Here is a 21,074-nt window from a genome sequence, read left to right as displayed (position 1 = left end):
ACACATGTGAAATTGCATGTGTCTGAAAGCAAGTGTGTCTGTTTGTCAGTATTACAAAATGTATTTTATTTATTTTTAAATGCAAGTTCAACAACGTGATTTCTGTTTATTTATTTTTGTTTCTATATACTACATCCCAAAGGTGCTCTATTGGACTGATATCTGGTGGCTGTGCAGGCCACTGAAGTACACTTAACTCATTGTGATGTTCGTGGAACCAGTTTGAGGTGACATGTGCTTTGCAACATGGCACATTATAGAATATGGGTAGACTGTGGCATTTACTTAATTGGTATTAAGGGGCCTAATGTGTGCCAAGACAACATACCCCACACCACTACACCACCACCCGCCTGCACTGTTGAAGCATGGCAGGATAGATCCATGGATTTATATTGTTTACTCCAAATTCTGACCCTACCATCTGCATGTTGCAGCAGAAATCGAGATTCGTCAGACCAGGTGACATTTATCCAATCTTCAACTGTCCAGTTTTGGTGAGCCTGTGCCCACTGTAGCCTCAGTTTCCTGAAAGGAGTGGAACTTGGTGTGGTCTTCTGCAGCTGTAGACCATCCACTTTAAGGGTGGACATGCTGTGCATTCAGAGCTGCTTTTCTGCATAGCACTGTTGGAACACATGGTTGTTTCATCATCATCATCATCATCACCATTTATTTATATAGTGCCACTAATTCCACAGTACTGTACAGAGAACTCACTCACATCAGTCCCTGCCCCATTGTGGCTTACAGTCTAAATTCCCTAACATACACACACAGACAGATACATTAGGGTCAATTTGATAGCAGCCAATTCACATACCAGTATGTTTTTGGAGTGTGGGAGGAAATCAGAGCACCCGGAGGAAACCCACGCAAACACAGGGAGAACATACAAACTCCTCACAGATAAGGCCATGGTCAGGAATTGAACTCATGACCCCAGTGCTGTAAGGCAGAAGTGCTAACCACTACCCCACCGTGCTGCCCATGTTTGAGTTACTGTTGCCATCTTGCCAGCTTTAACCAGTCTGGCCATTCTCCTCATTCTCTGATTAACAAGTAATTTTTGCCCATGGACTAAATAGCTACTTAGTGTCTCTTCTGAGAGTGGGGTACTAGGCAGTAATAAGAAAAGCACTTTCCCATGTTTCTTAAATATTGCCATGTAGTGGTTTTATGTTGCTCTTTGTGTTTGTATTTGCATTGTGTGTCTATCCCCAATTAATGTTATATTACGTGATTGCATTTTTACATCCTCAGTAAAGACTTTCTAATAGAATATGTGTAAAAATGTATAGTTGTTTCATCAGACATTCTAAGAACATTTTTAGATTCCTCCACTTCTATAGATCACAGACTTTGCGCTGTGGAATTAGTGGAGCTATATAAATAGATGATGATGATGACTTTGTGCCTGGCTGGTGCCTCAATTAGGTGGTGCTATTATTTTGTGTGAAAATGTAAAAGAAAAGTAATGAATAATAATATATATAAAAGGGGTAGTGAGACCAGTAGACCATGACAGGTGGTACAGAGGTGGCCGCCCAGAAGACATTTAAATGTCAATTGTGGGGATTATATGAGTAATGGTTCCTCATTTTGTTTACGTAGCAGACATTACTGTAGTTGTTTTTCATTAAAAATAGAAATAGCTGTGCACCCCCGAATGTTTTTAATCTAATTAAAACATGTAAAGTGGCAGTTGCCTATGTCATAGAAGTGTCATGCATGTTTAAGCAGACAGTTAGACCTGTGCTTGTAGACCCTGCTTCTAGTGTGTATAGTCAGCCCACTACCAGATTCTTTTTTTTCTGGAGACCCAGAAACCCCCCCTGCGTGCGCCCCTGGGTTACCTAGCCATCAATGGGTATACAGGATGTTTGCTCATTTGGTTATAATCCCATGTTTTTTCTATGCAGGAGCTATACTTGATCATTGTAGAGTCCTTACACTCAGACATGCTTGGTTGGCTGAAGTGAAGAAGTCAGTCTAGTGCACTTCCAGTTGCACTTGCACTTTCTCATTAGATTTATGTTTTTCTGGCACTAACATATGAAGACACTTTCTATTATAAGTATAGATTGAACAAAGAAGGTAGTTTAAATTCAGGGAAAATCAGTGGTTAATGTCCTCTCCAAAATGGTGGAAAATTTGAGTGGTTAAGCCTTAAGTTTTGTTTTCTTAAGGTACATTGACTAAGGTGAGAGCACCATTATGTTCTCTTTCTTCATCTCCTGCATGCCTGTATTCCCAGTTTTGAAGTGAGCTGGAACACAACATCACGTAGCCAATCAGAAAGCTCCCAGCAGCACACATTATTTCAGGAGATGAATATGCTTTTCTTTTGGGAGTTACCTGACCCCAGTCTGGTATGGCTATGTTTTACAGGGACAGTGTCTATGACACAAAATACAGCCAACATGTTTGTGTTTTTCTCTTGATGGTTTCAATTTTGCATCTTTTTTTCAGAATTAAAGAAAAAGGAGGAAATGATAAAAACCCAACTTTACACTAACATTGCGTTTTGTGTGCGTGTTCCGTGCTTTAAATATCACTCATGTGTCGAGGCTTCTGCTGGTCAGCTGCAATAACGGTCCATGCATGCCAGAGTTGTAATGGATCCAATGCACTGGCTAGAAAGCATGACCTGCTCCAGGTAGGATACCTTCACACTCATCCAATCAGAAACATGGCTGTTTTCTTACAGGAGGAGCAGTGATGTTAGGGACTCTATGGAATCTAGTGTTATATTATTAAGTCGTTTTAAGAAAGTTAAATAAGTTTGTACCTTAAATCAGTTTTTAAAGTGGAAATCATAATGCACTGTTAATATTCATAACTTACTAGGGTCACTTACCTTTTCCCAAATATTTATGTTACACCGTCTTCAGTTTTGATTACCATGCCCCTAAATGATGTTACAGTTAGTTTTAGATCCATCCCCCTTTTATAGTCAATAACCTGAGTTGAAATTCAGAGGATTAAATTATTCTTTGTGCTTGCTCAGTGCAGACACTACAGCATCGTTCCCTACTCTCCTAGAATGTCCAGGACACTCATGACCTCCTGAAGTGTCAGTACACCAGGACCTGAGCCTCCTTTTACCCTCTGACCAGTGCCTAATGGAACTCTTATCCACCCTTTTATTGTATTACGGGTATGTCACTTCACCCAGGCAGATATCTCATAATGAAGAAAATAGTATAAGATTAACACAATAAAATCACCAATGTGGCTTTAGCGCTTTTCAAGAGCAGTTATCATACAAGGTATGCAACAATACAACATAAAGGAATACAAAACTTAACAAGAGCAATGGTCACGGGTCAGCCAGGATGTCTTCTTTGTTGACTTGTTCCAGGAAGGTTTCCACTTCTTCTTTTGTCAGGCTGGACAGTGAACTAACCCCAATGTCACTCCGCTTTCAACAGGCACATGAAACAAAATAGACATTTGGAGATGGCTAGCGCGCAGTGTTTCTGCAAATTACAATCCTGCAGCATTGGTTCCAGACATTCCAGCGGAAGCCTTAACCATCAGCCAGTCCTGTCAACAAGTGATCCTCCTGTCCTGGGCATCGCCCTTTTAAAGGAACCTTGGTTTCCAACCAGTACTGCAATTAGTGGACTTTATCGCCTTGGAAGTGGCATTCAGCCTTGTCTCTCACATAGCTGTGGGACTCACTGCGGTTTAGGTTTCGCAGAGACTATTGATGTCCCGATTAAACAATAGGGACACATACTTGCATACAGGAAGCTTAATCCTGAGCAATTAAGATGAATTCTGGGCTTCTACTTTAATGGCTCTTTCTACTAAACAGGGCTAAATATCCCAGGGTGACCACGCTCTTTTCTGACATGTTACATTTACAATGAACTAACTGTACCTTTGATAATACCATATGACATAATTTAAGAACAGTGGGGGGAAGTACCACTGGAATTCTTCTTGACAAGACAATATACCACTGAGTTTAACCTTTAATGACAGTTCCAAGTACCCTGAACTCATCACACTAAGGAGCAGGTAATTCTGGACAGCGATCACCTGCCACAAAGTGGACAGGGTATGAGGCAAATCGGGTAACAGAACTATAACTTAAAATTTTAGCACCTGGGGCAAGAGGGAAAACTGCTGCCCCCCTAGCCCTCAATTGTAACCAAATTAACCTAAAATATTCATAAACTGCACCCTCCTTCAGCGTTGCGCCCTGGGTAATTGCCCATCTCGCACAGTCCTAGTTACGGCTCTGTCGGGTCATCAAGCCCAGCCGAATATTCCTAAAAACAGAGTGATGTCATGAATTGACTTATTACACCCCTGCCATCGATGTGATTGTCCCGTCCATTAGATTTCATGGATTGTGCCATCAATTCCCATCCACCTTCTCCTTTCCTACCTCACCTCAGCATCACTAGGAAGTGAGGTAGGAGAAGTAGCTAAGTATGGACCTCAGTGGCCTCTGAGTGAATGCACTGCCCAATCACCACCAAGCATCAAAAAACTTTTTTATTTTTTGGTGACGCCTCCATGAAAATAGTACAATTAATCAGTATTTGAGAAATGCAATATGATTGGGTGTTTGCACTAGCAGGACACTACTACGGAGGACTGTTGTAAGCTAGATGTAAGCACAAAACCTACTGGGCTTATGTGTTCAGTAATGTACTTTGTCTCGTGTGACAATTGCAATCCATTTAAAATGTTCTGCTCATTATTGTAAGCACTTGCTTTGATCCCTCAACCCACTTTTATAACCGAGACAATTTTCAGATTTATATCATCCTATTTGTCAGGATTTCTTTTTCACGAAATTGATATTTGTTTTGGTTTGTTTTAAGAGAAAGAACTTTCTTTTTGAAGCATACATAAATAAATAGCTTTTATTTTAAAATGAGAGAAATAAATTACCTTTTCATATACTTTTTTTTTTTTATTAACAAAATTGGTGCACACCAATTAATTGACTTAAACACCAGCTTACTTTTCTGAGTAGAGATAACAGATATGTGTGGATTTATTTTATATTTGAATGTGTGATACAACTGTGACTATAAGCTTTATATATTTGTTTATCACATTTTTTTAAAATGTATTTTTTATTTTGATATTTTCTTATTAAATTTTATTGGGGAGACCCTTATTGGTTTGCTGGATTTTCCCTTTTGCCAGAATGAAAAAATTTGGTGTAAACTGGATTTTATACAGCTGTTCCTATTATATTCAGTTTACATGAATATACAGTGCTAGCAGGGACTAGAAACCGAATACAGGTCTCTTCTGCTATGCTATGGTACTGTGCCACAAATCACTCATTGTGGTGTGTGCCAAGACAGGAGTAATTTGGTTCCCGGCACTGATTGGCGTTCAGCAAGTGGTTTAGATGTGTTAATCATACTTGCCAACTTTTTACTCTTTGCATCCAGGAGATCCTGGAGGGGAGGTGAAGTGAGAGGACATAGGGGGCCGAGTGTGGCGAATTGCGTAATTTTTCTACAGGCAAGGGGCACAATGACGCTATTCATCGCAACTCGTGTCATGGAGGCTCCCATCCTGCCATAGGCGGAACTGGCTTGCTGTGTGCCCCAGTGCAGGAAAGCGAGGAGGAGGAATCGGGGCCCACAGCTTGCTAGTTCCCCGTAGTAGTTCCGCCACTGCCTGCCCACTTTACTAGAAAGTGGGCAGGGTGTGGGAGACTGGCCTGCTCTCCTGGCAGTCCAGGAGACCTAACTGAATTCGGGAGTCTCCCGGACATTCTGGGAGAGTGGGCAAGTATGGTGTTAATGACATTTGCTTTACCTATACAGACATCCCACCTCTCCTTTCATAAATGAGTCCACTGTAAAGGTCAGTGCTTTGAAAGACTGCTCACAACTGCAGGACAATGAACATGTGGCTCCTACATCAGGAATATGCACAAATTTCACAGGGTTCTGGTGAGTACTACATTCCCAGCACCGTGATAACATTACACTACATTAACTAAAACAAGTGCGTGTGTATATATAGACGTGGCACAAGAGACTGCTTAGCATATTAAACATGAAATTGTGTTACATGGATAGATTGTGTTCTCAGTAAGGAATAACAGCCACTAGGTGGATCTCCAGCACTGAGAAATTTCTCTTTCTGTAAGGATGAATATTATGTTCCTCAATAGAAAAACATGCACCACCCTGTGGTTTCCACTCCTGGTATATAATTGATTTATATGAATATAAATGAAAAAAAAAAGTATTTATTTACACAAACTTGATTATAAAAAAATTACACATTTGCAAGTCTGAAAAAAGTAATGACAGATTCCCTTTGAAAAAGTTTAAAATTCTAAAACACAAAAGAAAGCTTAATTCTACAAAAAAAAAATAATCAGTTAAAATGCTTAATCAAGACTAAACACTGCAGTAATCAAGTGATTAAATCACGGGTGGAAACAATTAACTCACGCTTACAGGCTTAGGCTGGGTACAGGGTTTTCAGACGATTATCGGGGCAATCACCTGTTAAACGACTGTTCGGCCTGATGTTGCATTAGTTTGTACACTGCAACAATGAGCGATTATCGTTTCAAAGCTCATTGTATCATTTCATTTTATTTATTAAACTGAACTACGTCCTTCCAATCCTGCAGTGTGTATACACTCACGATCAGGATCTCCATAGAGTTTACAGATTCATGATCCTTTCAGTCAATGGTTATGACAGATGAAGAACACAGATCTGAAGGCAAATCTTGCAAAAATGATAATTTCTATTGAACTGTTTGGATCAAAAATCCTGTTCCCAATTCAGCAGTTACCCTTACTGCTCTATATACCAGAACATTTATGAGTGACTTTTCTTCCAGATCTGCCATAAGATCCTGGCAGAGTTTCAGCTTCTAGACTACTGCCCATCCCAACATTTCGCTCCTTTGAATCAGGAAAGACCTCTACTACCAGCCTCTTGGGAGATTGTCAAACTCAAAAGATCATAGCAGTACTGTGGTTTGTTTTTTAGTATATAGTGTAAATAGTTGAGAAATTCCCTTTGGGTTCCAGCTCCACTAAGATAGAAAGTTTATATGCAACAGATGCAAGGAAAGAGTGACGCTCTCTATCAGGTGAAGTCAATGTTACGTTTTACCAGTGTTACGGTGACAATACATCTAACTGCCTGGACAACTTGTGCATTTTTCATGTGTAAGAAAAATTCCTTATGTCCATCTAGAAACTGAGTTACAGAAATGTGGGGTAATTGAACAGACATTTTGAAGTGTTGAATTTTTATGTGTCTCTACGCGCAACAGAGACACAGAGTCTAACTTGCTGTAGGATTTTGCCACTGACCACTGCAAGGAGGAATGGTCCTCGCTGCTAGCTCCATACATGTGTCTATAGATCTTTATGGAATGTGCAGAATCACAATCTTTTCAGCCGATGGTTATGACAAATGAAGAGCACAGATCTGATGGTGTAAGTGTGTACACATGAGCCGGCACGCTGATCGGGACTTATGTTTTTAGTTGTTGGTAAAATCGTTAAGAATATCGCAACAGGAGAAATTTTCTGCAGTGTGTACCCAGCCTTAGGAGAATGCAAGTGGAGTTGGAACCCAGGTGAGTATTCAAGTTTCAGTGGAACTGGAAAACAGGTAAGTATACAGGAGCCAAAAATAGTATAAGCAGCTAGGCTAAATACATTATAAGGTCTGAAACATTATAGATGCAGTGAGCAGGCTTATATTGTCTGTTCGTTAACGGGGGGCAGAGGCAGGACTCGATCATATGACCAAGTCTATAAAGCTTGGGCATATATACGTCCATAGGGCACTATGGTGGCTGCCATCTGAATCCACGGCCGGCATTGCGCAGGACTGCCTCTCAGTGCACCAACCCCAGTAAGTATGCTGGAAGGTCTGCCATATGACATGTTAATTTAATTTCCTTGAAATGTTCCATGGTAGCTTTTATAATGCGTTAACCTCCTAAATCAGTAGAGACAGGAAAAGAAACACACCTGGAGGTTGTATTAGGATCTCTTTCCTTCTCTTGGTCTCTTTGAGAAACTGCTCAAGCTGTCACACGAAACACAAGCAGAGACCAAGGGTGGGAATATTGTTCTGCCATGGAGGGATTTAAATGAACAGTAAGCAGAATTATCTTTCCCTTTTCATAATCCCTGGCAGTGCTTACAATAGGATGTACCAAGTGTAATCAAATAGTGTGGGTTTAAGAGTAACAACATTGATAGTGCATAATTTAAATTTTATTTAACATCTTGAAGGATTTTCAATCTGTGCATCAGCAGAGGATATAAGAAAGAATATGCCTGGCAAAGCCATGAATAGATGACCATCCATCTGCTTTACAGAGATCATCTTCTGATGCCTGAGCTCTGTATGCCCATGATGTTGCCATCACAATACTAGAATGTGTGTTTAAGTTTGGATGGAGGCAGGTAGGTAGGTTTGGATGGATCATATACCTTACAGAGAACTTGTGGCAGGATAAATGGCTATTCCATCGTCCTGAATTCTTTTGTTCTGGAAAGATAAACAAGATTTACATATGTAATTTTTTTTTCCTTTTCATTAGATGGTTGTGAACAGTGAGGCTGTAGTATGATCTTTTGATGCTATGAAGTGTAAACTACTTTAGAAAAAAAAGCAGGATTAATACTTAATACTACATTATCCATATAAATGTTTAGAAAATGTTATTTATACCACAGGGGCGGGCTGGGCAGGGGGGCATCACAATCACGGCTGTTAGGGCCGGCCGCCCCCCGGAAGTAATATAAATGTGATGCGGCCACATCACATGACACCTGATGCGGCCGAGTCATTGATGACGCGGCCGCATCACGTGTCATGTGGCGCGGCCGCCTGTGCGGCGTGTGCCCCCCGGGCTGACGTCCGTCAGCCCGCGCCTCCCACAAGGCATGTATCTTCTTCAACTCTACGTGCAGATGTGGTTGCTACAAGAAACAGTCGTTTAAGTGAGAGCCATTTGTGTGAGATATCTTGTAAAGGTTCAAAGGGATCCAATGTTAGCGCTTACAAGACCATATTAAGATCTCAAGGTGCCACAAAAGGTTTAATATGAGTACATATTCTTTATATTGCTTCAAGGAACTGAAAAATAAGATGCTAATGCTAATTTAATATCCAAAAATATTCTGAACAAATACTTGAACTTTGAGGGTAGAAAGAGCTAAAATCTTGTCAAACACATATTTAAGAAACTCCAAAACAATTGGAATTGTGGGAGATGTGGGATTATCTAGCTTAGATTTACACCACAAACTGAAAGTTTTTCAGAGTCTGTAGTAAAAAGTACAAGAATTCATCATACTTATTTTTCTCTTGCCTGAAGAAGTATGTTAATTGCTGCAATAGAGATACCTTTGTATCTCATCATTGACTGATCAATACCCGTGCCATCAATAAGAAAGAGTCTGGGTTTGAATGAAGAACCAGACCTCAATGCAAGAGATCAGATACGAGGGGCAGAGACCAAAGCTGTTCCAGTAGTGTTCCCCAAACTACCACAATCCACTGTCAATGAGGTTAAACTGGAGCACTAGGACAGCCACTAATTATTGTTTTCATTTTTTAGGATGCAGACAATGAGAGGAATGGAGGGATCACCTTCCCTAGCTGGACGCTCTATGCCCTGATGATGCATCTATTCCCACTGCTCTGATGTCCTGGTCACGGGAATAACATTTAAATACTTTGGTGTTCGGAGTTGTTGCCAATCAATAATTGAAAAACATCTAAGCGCAAAGACAATTGCTCTGGATGGACAAGTCATCTGATGAGATATTCCGCTATAGTATTGGTTTTACCTGCTGCATGAAGTGCACAAAGCCAATTTTCACTGGCCATGACATGATTGTTGTTACTTCTAGCATAATTGCATTGCTTCTGGTGCCTCCTTACTGAGATTTATAAATGCCACCATGCTTCTATTATCCGTAAAAATCTTGAGATGTCTTTGTCGCAGACAAGATTGAAAGTGAGGAAATGCTTGGCAATCTGCTCTCATTTCCAGAACGTTGGCATGCAGGCGTGTTACACACTGCAGACATGTTCCTGTACCCTCACTGTTATTAGGTGAGCTCTTCATCATATGGTACTGGAGTCTGTCATCAGAACAATTCATTCTGGTTCTAAAAGACATGCCTTCGTTTTTTAACTTTTGATCTTGCCACCAGTTGAGAGACTCCCTGGTGACTTTTATAAGCCTGATCGCAAGATCTAGAAAATCCAAATTGTGAATCCATTGGACTAGTAGATCTATTTGAAGGTCCCACATATATGATGAAAATATTCCCAGGAGATAGAGACAAATCCTTATCAAAGTTAATTGTTGCTAATTGAGTCTTGATAAGTCTGTATTGTGACAAAGGCACCATGTATTTCTGTACTCCTAAGAAATGTATTTGTGGAGAGGGCACAAGACGACTTTTGGCCCCCTTGATGATCCAGCCATGTTGTTGCACAAACCTGTGTTGTCAAGTTCTTTGCAATGTGTTCCGACTTTCCTATACCAAGAACGTAGTGCAGATACAGCCAAAGGTCTACTCCCTATTTTCACTTTAGTGATGTAGAGAGGCTGAATGGAAGACAAGTGAACTGGAAGTGATAACCTTGTACAAAACACCTGAGAAATTGATGTGTGTGCAAAAGAAATGTGTAAAGAAGAGTCCTGTAAATCTACTGTGGTATGCATTGAGAATGAAATGTACAGATTCCATGTAGAAACATCTTGTATGAACAAACCAGTTGAGTCTTTGGAATTTGAGACTAAATATGATTAGTTATGAATATTGTTTGAAATCCTGCCATCCAGAAAAGTTATTGGAGAGTCTAGAGACAGTTATTGCGATGTTTGCTGCCCTGGCTTACCTTGAGTAGGCCGAAAGGGCTGCTTAGACAAGATATATTGTCTAGAATATTTCCCTGGCCAATAGCTAAAAGTGTTGCCTAAAGAAAGGGCAACGTTTTGTTCTTCCATCCTGTGAAAAGTGTTTGGACTTACCCCTTGTGATTCTTTGAATCATAGAATCAAGCTTGTGACCAAACCGAAGAGTCATCAAAAGGAAGTATGGCTAGGCAAATCTTTGATGGTAATCCTGCTACTCATGGATGCAGTGAAAGAGCTGATGCAATCCTTCTGGAAGAAAAACCTGAGTGCTCTTGAAGCTGAAGCCATGGCCATATCAGACTTAAGTAGCCTACAATAAGAATAAATACTAGTCTAAAAAAAACCTCCTACACTCACCAGGAAGAGAGACACCAGGAGATACATATATATATATATATATATATATATATATATATATATATATATATATATATATATCCCCCCAAGGTTGTTTTTTTCTGTCTCTACTCAGCTTAATAAGATTTATTCATTGTAAGGACTGTCAGGGAGAATGAAAATGTTTTATTGACAAGTTACCCACAGCTGGTGTTACAGAAATACATTTACAAAGCTTTGCCACAGTTATTGCCATTATTTTTGGTAACCACTGTTGACGATTGTAGTCCACAGGGCACAACTGAGAACTAAATGTTTGCTTTTTTGTAGCGTAAATTTTTGAGATAATGGATAAACTGTTTTGTGTGGGTACATCCCCCTCATTCTGTGGTGGCAAAAAAACTCACCTTATTTCATGGCCTTTATTACTGATTACTTAAAAGCCCATCAAAATTACGGAAAAAAATAACCATTACAACTTTATGCATTGTACTGCCTCATGTCGGAGTTGCGGTCTTGAACAATTGCCACGCTCACCTTTGCTGGTTCTATACCATGGAGTGCTGTATCAGTAGTGCTTTCTTGTTCAACCTCATAAGCCATTTTGCATGACTCAGCAAATGGATTAAATTGAGACATGAAAGTACTTAATCATTGCATCAGATCAGGATTGTACTCTGCACTTGATGTAATCCTCATTCTTTGATTTCCAGTGTCCTCCGGGTCTAATATATACAGTTGCGCAAAATTTCCTCATTTGCTGTGTAACTATCTGCTTACAGCTTGCTGCTTGTATTGGCAGCTCCTGTCTCCTGGAGTTTTGGACTGTATTATTGTGTTTCATTTTATGTGTTAGCATCAGTACCTCTGATAACCAGAGGTGCTGTAATTGTGCCTGCTTTTGTGTTTTAGGAGTTAACCTTTCTGTTCACTCATTATCCCATGCACCTGGGTGTGTCCCATTTAAACCTGTCTCTCCCAGCAGTCATTGCTGGTTATTGTTGTCATATCCTGATGGTATACTCTGTGGTCACTTCCTCCTGGATTCATGCTGCCTAGAATCTTTCCTCACCTCCCATTTACCTGCAACTGCTGTACATCTGGTAATTTCTGCAATTTCATTATTTGATCACCTGTTCATACTCTCCAGCAATAAACATTGTTTTTTTTACCTTATCCATGGCTCCTTAGCTGTATTTCTACATTGATCCGTGACATGCTGTATGCAAAGTTCTTGCTCGATTTTAAATTTGACCATTAATTCGGAAACAATAGGGACTGTAGCCAGGTGGCTGGACAACACTAGCACCCATAGATGCAAATGGAAAAAAAAAACCCTATTAATCGATCTTATGTTGTCCAAAAAAATGTTTCAATGCTGTGCTGTCCTTTCATCAAGTACTCAATAACATGGGCAAACCTTATTGAACCCAATTTGAGTTTACTCTTGTGGCAGCATTGATGGAATAGTTTGTGAGATGGCAGCTCAACCGCAAAATGCTTAGCGTGGCAAAATTCACAAATACTGTGCATGAGTTATGAGCATTAATATTTGTTTAATCAAAGTTACCAACAACAAGAATGGTGCGGCATCTTGTTCACTGACTTTGTAAGTGTTGACATGACATTACCTCTGTCCTGTTCGCTCTTTGATTATTTTTTCTTTGACGCGCAATTTGTTGAGGAGTCAGATTTTCATGGTGGTGACAATCACGTTCTCTTTGGTCAACAGTCATAATTTGTCGTCCTGTGGTCAACAGTCATAATTCGTCGTTTTGCTGCTTCTTGCTGTACAGTTACTTCCACAGCAGACATTTGCCTTTTAGCTGGCCTCGCAGTTACACTTTGTTGCTTAATTAATATATTTCTATTAATTTAACATTAAGTGCAACTAAGATGAATGGATAGAAAATCAAGTCAATAGCAAATGTTTTTATAAATGGTAACTGCCATCCAAAAAACCTGAATAAACCAAACAAAATAAACGCAAGAAATGAGGAAAATCTAGTCAGATGGAAGTCAAGTACACGAGAGTCAATTGCAAACACTTTACCATATTTGTTTGTGTGTATTTATAAAGGTGAGGAGCAGCGTTAGCATTATTTATATATATATATATATATATATATATATATATATATATATATATATATATATATGGATTCCATATTTAATTTGTTATTGGGAATATAGAGATTTGGTTACTTCAAATCCAGGACTGGTTGAAATGTGCTATTGAAGTAATATCTAAACAACATCTGCGGCTTTAAGACAGAAAATATTTTTTCTTAAAAAAAGCAGGTAAACTCGTAATTTGTAATTTAGGTGGTTCCTTTGTTGAAGAAAAATGCATTAATGTGGGTTATCAAATAATTGATTTTTCCTTATAAAGGAATAACTGCACCTAAACCATGAAAGAAAAATGTGCCACATATTATGGAAGCACCAGAGCCCGATTAGAAAAAAGCATTAAGGGTTGTAGAGTTCTTTAGGATGCCCCCACATGTGTACTCATCCACTTGTCAAGAACATGGTGAAAGACAGTTCATCTGATCATATTACCTTCCAGCCTATTAGTCCATCCCGTGCCCTTTGTACCACCAATATCACTAACAAACTATGATCTCCTGCTCTATGAAGTTTTCATTGGACCATTTTGATGTAACTGCTTGCTCGCACCAGTGGTTGAAATTTGCAGTCAACTGATCTGCGGTTGTGTGCCTATTTTGCTGTGCAAATTCGGACTAATGAACAGATATCAAATTTCTGGAATATGTGCATTCACCCGATTGCCCTTAGTTGAGGTTTTCCCTTCAGAATTCCATGCTGATATCACAGTTGTTCTTAAATGAGTGAGTGGTCTTGATTTGGAGTTCTTGTCAAACACACCCAACAATCACCCCTATTTCAGCGTCACTGGGTCTCCTCTTGTAGCCATGAAAGTCACAATTATAGTGCAGTCCAGCACTTTTATGCATAGTTCTGACCAAGCTGGGATCATCTTTGCTTAATTAATGCATGAGCTCCACTTGTGTGAAAGCCCTTGCCTTCAATATCACTTGGTGTCCATCTGTTACCCATTTTTGTCCATTATCCACATAACTTGATTAAATGCCATTTTTATCAATGTGTTTCAACATTTGATGGGGGCATAGCCGGATTAAGGAGGGGGCACAGGGGGCACAGGGGGCACGTGCCCCGGGCCCCCTTCTCTCCAAGGGCCCCCCGCTGCCGCATGAACTTTCCTGCTGTCAGTTTTTAACTGACAGCAACCGCTCCGGGCCCCCCTCTCTCCGCCGCTTCCCCCCGTCGCCCGTATGACCTAACCTGCCCCTGCTGTCAGTTGCTGTCTGACAGCTCTACCCATGATTTTTTTTTTGCGGCGGCGCGAGGGGGGGGGGTTCGGGGGGGTTTGCAGGCAGGTTCTGGGCTGCTCCTCCTCGTTGGTGGGGGGAGCAGGGTAGCGGAAAAAAAAGAAAGAGATTTACTCACCTGATCGCGGCCGCGCCGGCGTCCCTCCTTCCTCTCTGCTCTGTTAATGCTGAATGGCAGGCGTGACGTCATCAAGTCACGCCTGTCATTCAGTGAGGAGCAGCGCGGAGAGGAAGCAAGAAGACAGAAGACTGAAGAGAGGAGAAGAAAAGAAAAGCTAATAGAAAGGTAAGTGAAGAAAGGGAATTAAGCAGAAAGGCAAACTATGAGGAAAAAGGAGATGAGGGAGGCACAGTAAGGAATAAGGGGAGAGAGGCACAGTAAGGAATAAGGGGAGAGAGGCACAGTAAGGAATAAGGGGAGAGAGGCACAGTAAGAAAAAGAGTGAGGCACAGTAAGGAAAAGGGGGAGAGAGGCGCAGTAAGGAATAAGGGGAGAGAGGCACAGTAAGGAATAAGGGGAGAGAGGCACAGTAAGAAAAAGAGTGAGGCACAGTAAGGAAAAGGCGGAGAGAGGCACAGTAAGGAATAAGGGGAGAGAGGCACAGTAAGAAAGAGTGAGGCACAGTAAGGAAAAGGGGGAGAGAGGCACAGTAAGGAATAAGGGGAGAGAGGCACAGTAAGGAATAAGGGGAGAGAGGCACATTAAGGAAAAGGGGGAGAGGGGCACAGTAAGGAAAAAGGGGAGAGAGGCACAGTAAGGAAAAGGGGGGGAGAGGCACATTAAAGAAAAAGGGGGGGAGAGGCACAGTAAGGAAAAAGGGGGGGCCCAGCATGAGAAAAAAGGGGGGAGAGGCAGAGATTGAGGAAAAATGGGGAAACAGGTACAGTATGAGGAAAAAGTGTGGGAGAGAGGCACAGTATATAGAAAAAGGGGGGGGGAGAGAGTCACAATAGTGGGGACTATTAATTTAAGATGGGGTAGTTTGGGGGTGAGTTTGGGGAGAATGAGGTCTCTATTAAATGTGCCTATGAATTATTTAATGGCAGTGACAGTTCGGGAAATAGGTATATTTCTGAAATGCAAATACTATTAATTTATTGCTGGGGCTGTTTGTAGGGAGGGAAATAGGTTTATTTATTAAATATGAATACTATTATTTTAATGTTGGGGCTGGAGGAAGGCCTAAGTATTAATCATGGGTGGTATTGATTTAACGCCGGGGCTGGCTGTAATTTTCTAAATGTCCCCATTTTTTTTCCCAAATAGGTTCTCCAAAATTCCAGGACCCAGACAAGCCGCAACTAAGGAAACCTGCAGCACAGGTGGTGAAAGTGAGAAGAACAGGTAGGAGAGAGCAGCAGAGTCTGTGAAATGTTGTTATTCTAGTGGGACAATCCTAATTTTTGGTGACCGTTCAATGGTGTACACAACAATGCAGGTCTTTTTGTCTGTAGGAGGGTGCATCAACACACCCATTAGCAATTTTGAATAAAATTGTAATACTATATATATATATATATATATATATATATATATATATATATTAGTCAAAATTGGCGTTATGTTATCAATGTTTATTTTTTATGTTAGTTTTAATGTGCGGTATCATTGCTAGTTTTAATGTGCATTATCAATGGAATTTTTAATATGCGGTATCATTGCTAGTTTTAATGTGTGGTGTCAATACCAATTTTAATGTGGTGTTCTGATGATTGTTTTAATGTACAGTATTTTAGTTTGTGGAAACAATGATTTTTCTTATGCAGACAACCTAGGAGAGCTGTAAGTGTCATACTGTGGGCTGTAGGTGATGTAATGCAGGATGTGTCACTATGCCCTTAATTTTAGATCTTAGGGGGCCCCCCTGTCATAAGGGCCCCGGGCCCCCCAAAGCCTTAATCCAGCTCTGGATGGGGATAGATGATGGAACCACAGTATTCAACTAATCAAGGCTAACATTTGCTCTACAATCGATGCAGCACTGTTAATGTGTTCTGTCTAATTTCTTTTTCTGAGCTGTTCCATATCTTCAGGTATCGACTGTTAAGACATCAAAGACGGCATCCCTGTCTTTAATGTCATAGCCAATAATAAAGAATACACCTCTGATTGTAAAATAATTTAATTAATTGTATTCACAGACACCAAATGATAGGGATAATTGAAGGAGGGAAGAAACAGGAAGGATACAGAGAGGGGGGGGACGATAATAAGAACTTATTCTATAGCCGGAATAACTAGGCAAATTAAGCAGTCAGCATGCTGAGGAATAAGTAATCCTGAGTGGTTGGAAAGGGGAAGGGGTCAATTTTAAATATATTTGTATTGCCTTCAGTCAGCACAGGGTGATAACCTAGTGAATGCGTTGATCCAAGGTTTGTAGGTGAGAATAAAGTAAAGTACTCATTTTGACACCTTTCAGAATAAGTCTGTCTATAATTCACATTCCCTTTCCTCAAAGATCTTGAGACCATCCCCCCCATGTGAGTGTCTTTGAAGAGTGTTCCACACACCTGCTTTACAAAACCAACTACTTTTACCTGTGAGCTTCCACCAGTGAGAGATGCCACTTTATGGGACGATCTAACATTCCTAACAAGTGTCAGCACAGGCACTGGTTCTAGCAAATTGTATAGGCCGTAAAAAGAAAATGGCTGCCTCCGCTCTTAAAACTGGACTTGTCAATGACAGATCCATTTTACGAATTTGATTCTAAGCCCACACTGCGTCTCCTTAAAACAAAGTGCCAGTTTAAACTACGCTTGGCCTATTTTACACCTGGCTAATGAAAATCAAAATCATGTATACGAAGATACTTTAAAGACATGTATAAATAACTTAATTAACATGTATGTGTGTGTTCGGAAATTTAGACTAAAAGCTTCAATGGAGCAGGGACTGAGGTGAGTTCTCTGTACAGCGTTGCTGAATCAGTGGCGCTATATAAATAGCTGATGATGAGGAGGATTGTTGATCTTGAAACAATCAGTAGCATAGTGTATGGGGGAAATGAGAGAATTATTACCATTAATGTTATTCCTTCAACGGGTCAACTCCCTAGTATGACGAGTAGAGACAGGAAAACAGAAACCTCTGGTAGGTATATAATGTGACCGTTCCTTCTCCTTGTGTCTTTGAGAGACTTACGAAGCTGCCTCTAAAAAAAAAAAACCAATTCCCGTTTCCTCTTCAAACTCCATGGCACCCATCACGTACCCACCCAATTCAAAACAGTAGGTAGCACAAATGAATCCAATAATGTAATACAAACAAGTAACATTTTATTGATTAACGACCTGAGGGATCTTCCTGCCTAACAGAAGTTGTTTGATAAAAGGTATGATGGTATGACCTTCCTGCTGCTTTGCATTAGAGGTCACAACCTCTCTTGTAAAGTTGTATGGTTCCTTAGGTCTGGAGAGATGCATGGAAATTGCCCTCTCGTTTTTGGGATATAGATAAGAGAAAAAAAGTATTATTTCCTGATTAATAGGAAAAGAAGAAACTACTTTAAGTAGCAAAAGTCAGATTAGTTTACAGCACTACTTGGTCTGTATAAATGTTCAGGTAAGGCTCCTTCCACCTTATGGCATGTAATTCACCCAGTCGGTGGGCACACACGAGGTACAGTACTGAATGAGAGTCACTTAAGGGAGACATTGTGCAATGTTTCAAAGGGAGATGCCGCAAGAGAATCCAAGACTACATTGAGATCACAACATGCTGCAAAAGGCTTAATGCCAGGTCTAAGTGCAGACACTTCAACCTTCAGGGAAGAGGGCAAGGCTCTTGCCCAGTCAATCCTGGAGAAAATCAATTACCTGAAATGATAGCAGAAACAGGATTAACCCACTTAGGATTTGGAAGAGATGTATCTAGCGGTGCACATCTGGAATAGAATTCGGTTTTAGACTTTGAATCAACTCCTCAATTACTTTGTCAGAAACTCACTTTTGTCTTAATGCCTGATTAAGTGTCATGCCCTCACAGACAGGGCACCCAGGTTTGGATGAAGATTTGGGCCCTGGTGTGGCAGTTCTGAACAAAGTGGCAGAGGCCACTCTGCTCCAGAAGCATTCCACAATTTACTGCAAAGCATAGACAAGGCCAAAATAGTAGAACTGCTCTGACTTCTACTGCTTTTTTTCCCTGATCTTCCATAGGGATCAAACTACGAACTTCAAAGAAAGAAGGGAGCACATACTCCATCTAAAAGTTCCAAAGTATCGAGAGAGCACCTGTTCCTTTTTCTAAGGTGTCCCAGTGAATAGAACAGTTACCTTGGTGTTTGCAGTTGTCACCATCAGGTTCATCTTGGGAAGACAAAAAAAACAAATGTAGTGCAAAGCCCAAGATAAATCAGAGATATAGAAGATAATCGGCTATCCTGTTCTTTGCCTGCCACATGATGGGCAGAAAAGATTTCAAATGGTCTTCAGCCAGTGAAAAAATTGCAGACACCTCCTTCATCATAGCCTTGCTTGTTGTGCCTCCTTGCTTGTTTATGTAGCCAACTACTGTCCCGTTGACAGAGATTTCTGAGAAATTTGTACTTTAGAGAAGATTGAAAATATTGACACACATACCACACGGCTCTCATCTCCAGGATCTTGGTGTGTAGCTGCCTTTTGTTCTGTAATCATACACCTTTATAATCTCTCTGGCTATGTGAGTGCCCACCCTCTGCCCAGTAATCCAGGATGAGTATAATCCATTCTGGTTCTGGAGGGTCACCCTGCCCCCAGCCGAGGAACTTTAAGTCTGATAATACAATTTACGGAAATTGAACTTTGGTGCCACCGAGTAAATAGGTCCAGCTGAAGTTCTCCCATATGCGACCTTGCCCACAGGAGAATGTCAATAGTGTATGAGAACATTCCTAGAAGCCAAACAGTCCAGTACTGAAGTCTGTGGGAATGGAGTTGTGCTGCATTTTGACAAGCCTTTTCAACATGTTCTGTTTATCCGTACTCCCAAGTACTGCAGCTGTTGAGAAGGCACAAGGCAACTTTTTGCTGTATTGCTGATCCAACCATTATCTTGGAGGAACAATATCACTAGGGCTGTGTTGCTCTGTGCAACAAACTTTGATGTCCCTATTACCAAATCATCTAGGTATGGCCACACAGCAACTCCTTGTTTCCTGAGGGAGACCATAAGGACCACTAGCAATTTTGTGAAGGTTGTCAGGGTTGTCAAAAAACTGCATGGAAGACAGATGAACCAAAAGTGATCAACTAATAGGAAGAATAGGGAGAAATTGATGATGGAATGTGAAAAAAAACAGACCCTATAAATCTGTGGCAGTCTGCTCTTTACTGCATGGGGGATGGACTGTAATCCTTCCATGAGGAAACATCTTGCATGAATGACCAGAGATGTCACAAATCTGTTCTGATCCTTTTATTTTACGAGGAGGAGCTTGAAATAGAAAGCGGTACCACTCTTGGGTTACAGGAAATAGAGAAATTACTTCTGCTTTGACCAAGGCGTGTACTGTTCATGAAAGCTTCCAACGCTGCTAGGGTTGACAGGACTCATGACTTTACAAAATTATTTCCTCTGGGCACCGAATTTGATCTTGGATGGAAATTTTCCAGCCCCCCACGCTCTTAAAATTCTGCCAGCCACAGAATCCTGTGGAGGTTGAACTTGCAAGGAGTCATTGGGCAGTCTTTTGTCTACGCTTACCTCATTCCTGAAGGAACAAATATGTTGTTTGGATGCATTTCCACCATATTGTTGTAAATGTTGTTTGCCTTGTCGATAAATCTGTGTTTCCCTGAAATTCTGGCAAGAGGAAGAAACTTCGATCTCTGAGATTTATCTCGAGTGAGCTTGTGAATCATTGAATCCAATTGGTCTTCAAACAAAAAACTTGCCTTCAAAGGGAGACACGACTAAACGATTGTTTGTGCGTCCACCACATATGGCCAGAGCGCTCTGCCATACATCTAGGTGAATCGGTAACAGCTTTCAGCAAAGTTTCTCAAAGAAAGTCAATGCTTATTTTATAAAGCCACATCAGACTTGAGCATGGGTCCCAAGAAGTTGTGACCAGCATCCCTTTATATTGGGTTTATTTAGAACAGGTGCTTCAGCTTTTTGGGTCAGAATCAGACTCCACAAGTTCATGCTGTGTCCCAGAAAATCCTCCTTGGTATTCCAGACTGCTACCGGCAGTGTAGAATTCCAGATTTAAAATTCCTACACTCCAGCTCATTCCGCAAACCTATTAACCTGCAATCTGGAAGCAAAGTCAGGTGTGTGCTAGTCCCAAATTCAGTGGGCTTGCATGCAATGCAATGGAGGGCCTGGTCTACAACTCCACATTGGCTAGTCAACAGTAGCTACTCGTTTCTCCAGGAAGCCACCCCTTGTACCTGCCTGCACTCCCTGAAGTGTGTTGTAGGGAGCCTCCAGCCTTGTGATTCAATAACAGAAAAAA

The sequence above is a fragment of the Mixophyes fleayi genome, chromosome 4 (genome assembly GCF_038048845.1).
Source record: "Mixophyes fleayi isolate aMixFle1 chromosome 4, aMixFle1.hap1, whole genome shotgun sequence".
Taxonomy (NCBI): Eukaryota; Metazoa; Chordata; class Amphibia; order Anura; family Limnodynastidae; genus Mixophyes; species Mixophyes fleayi.
Note: the sequence above shows the minus strand (reverse complement) of the source record.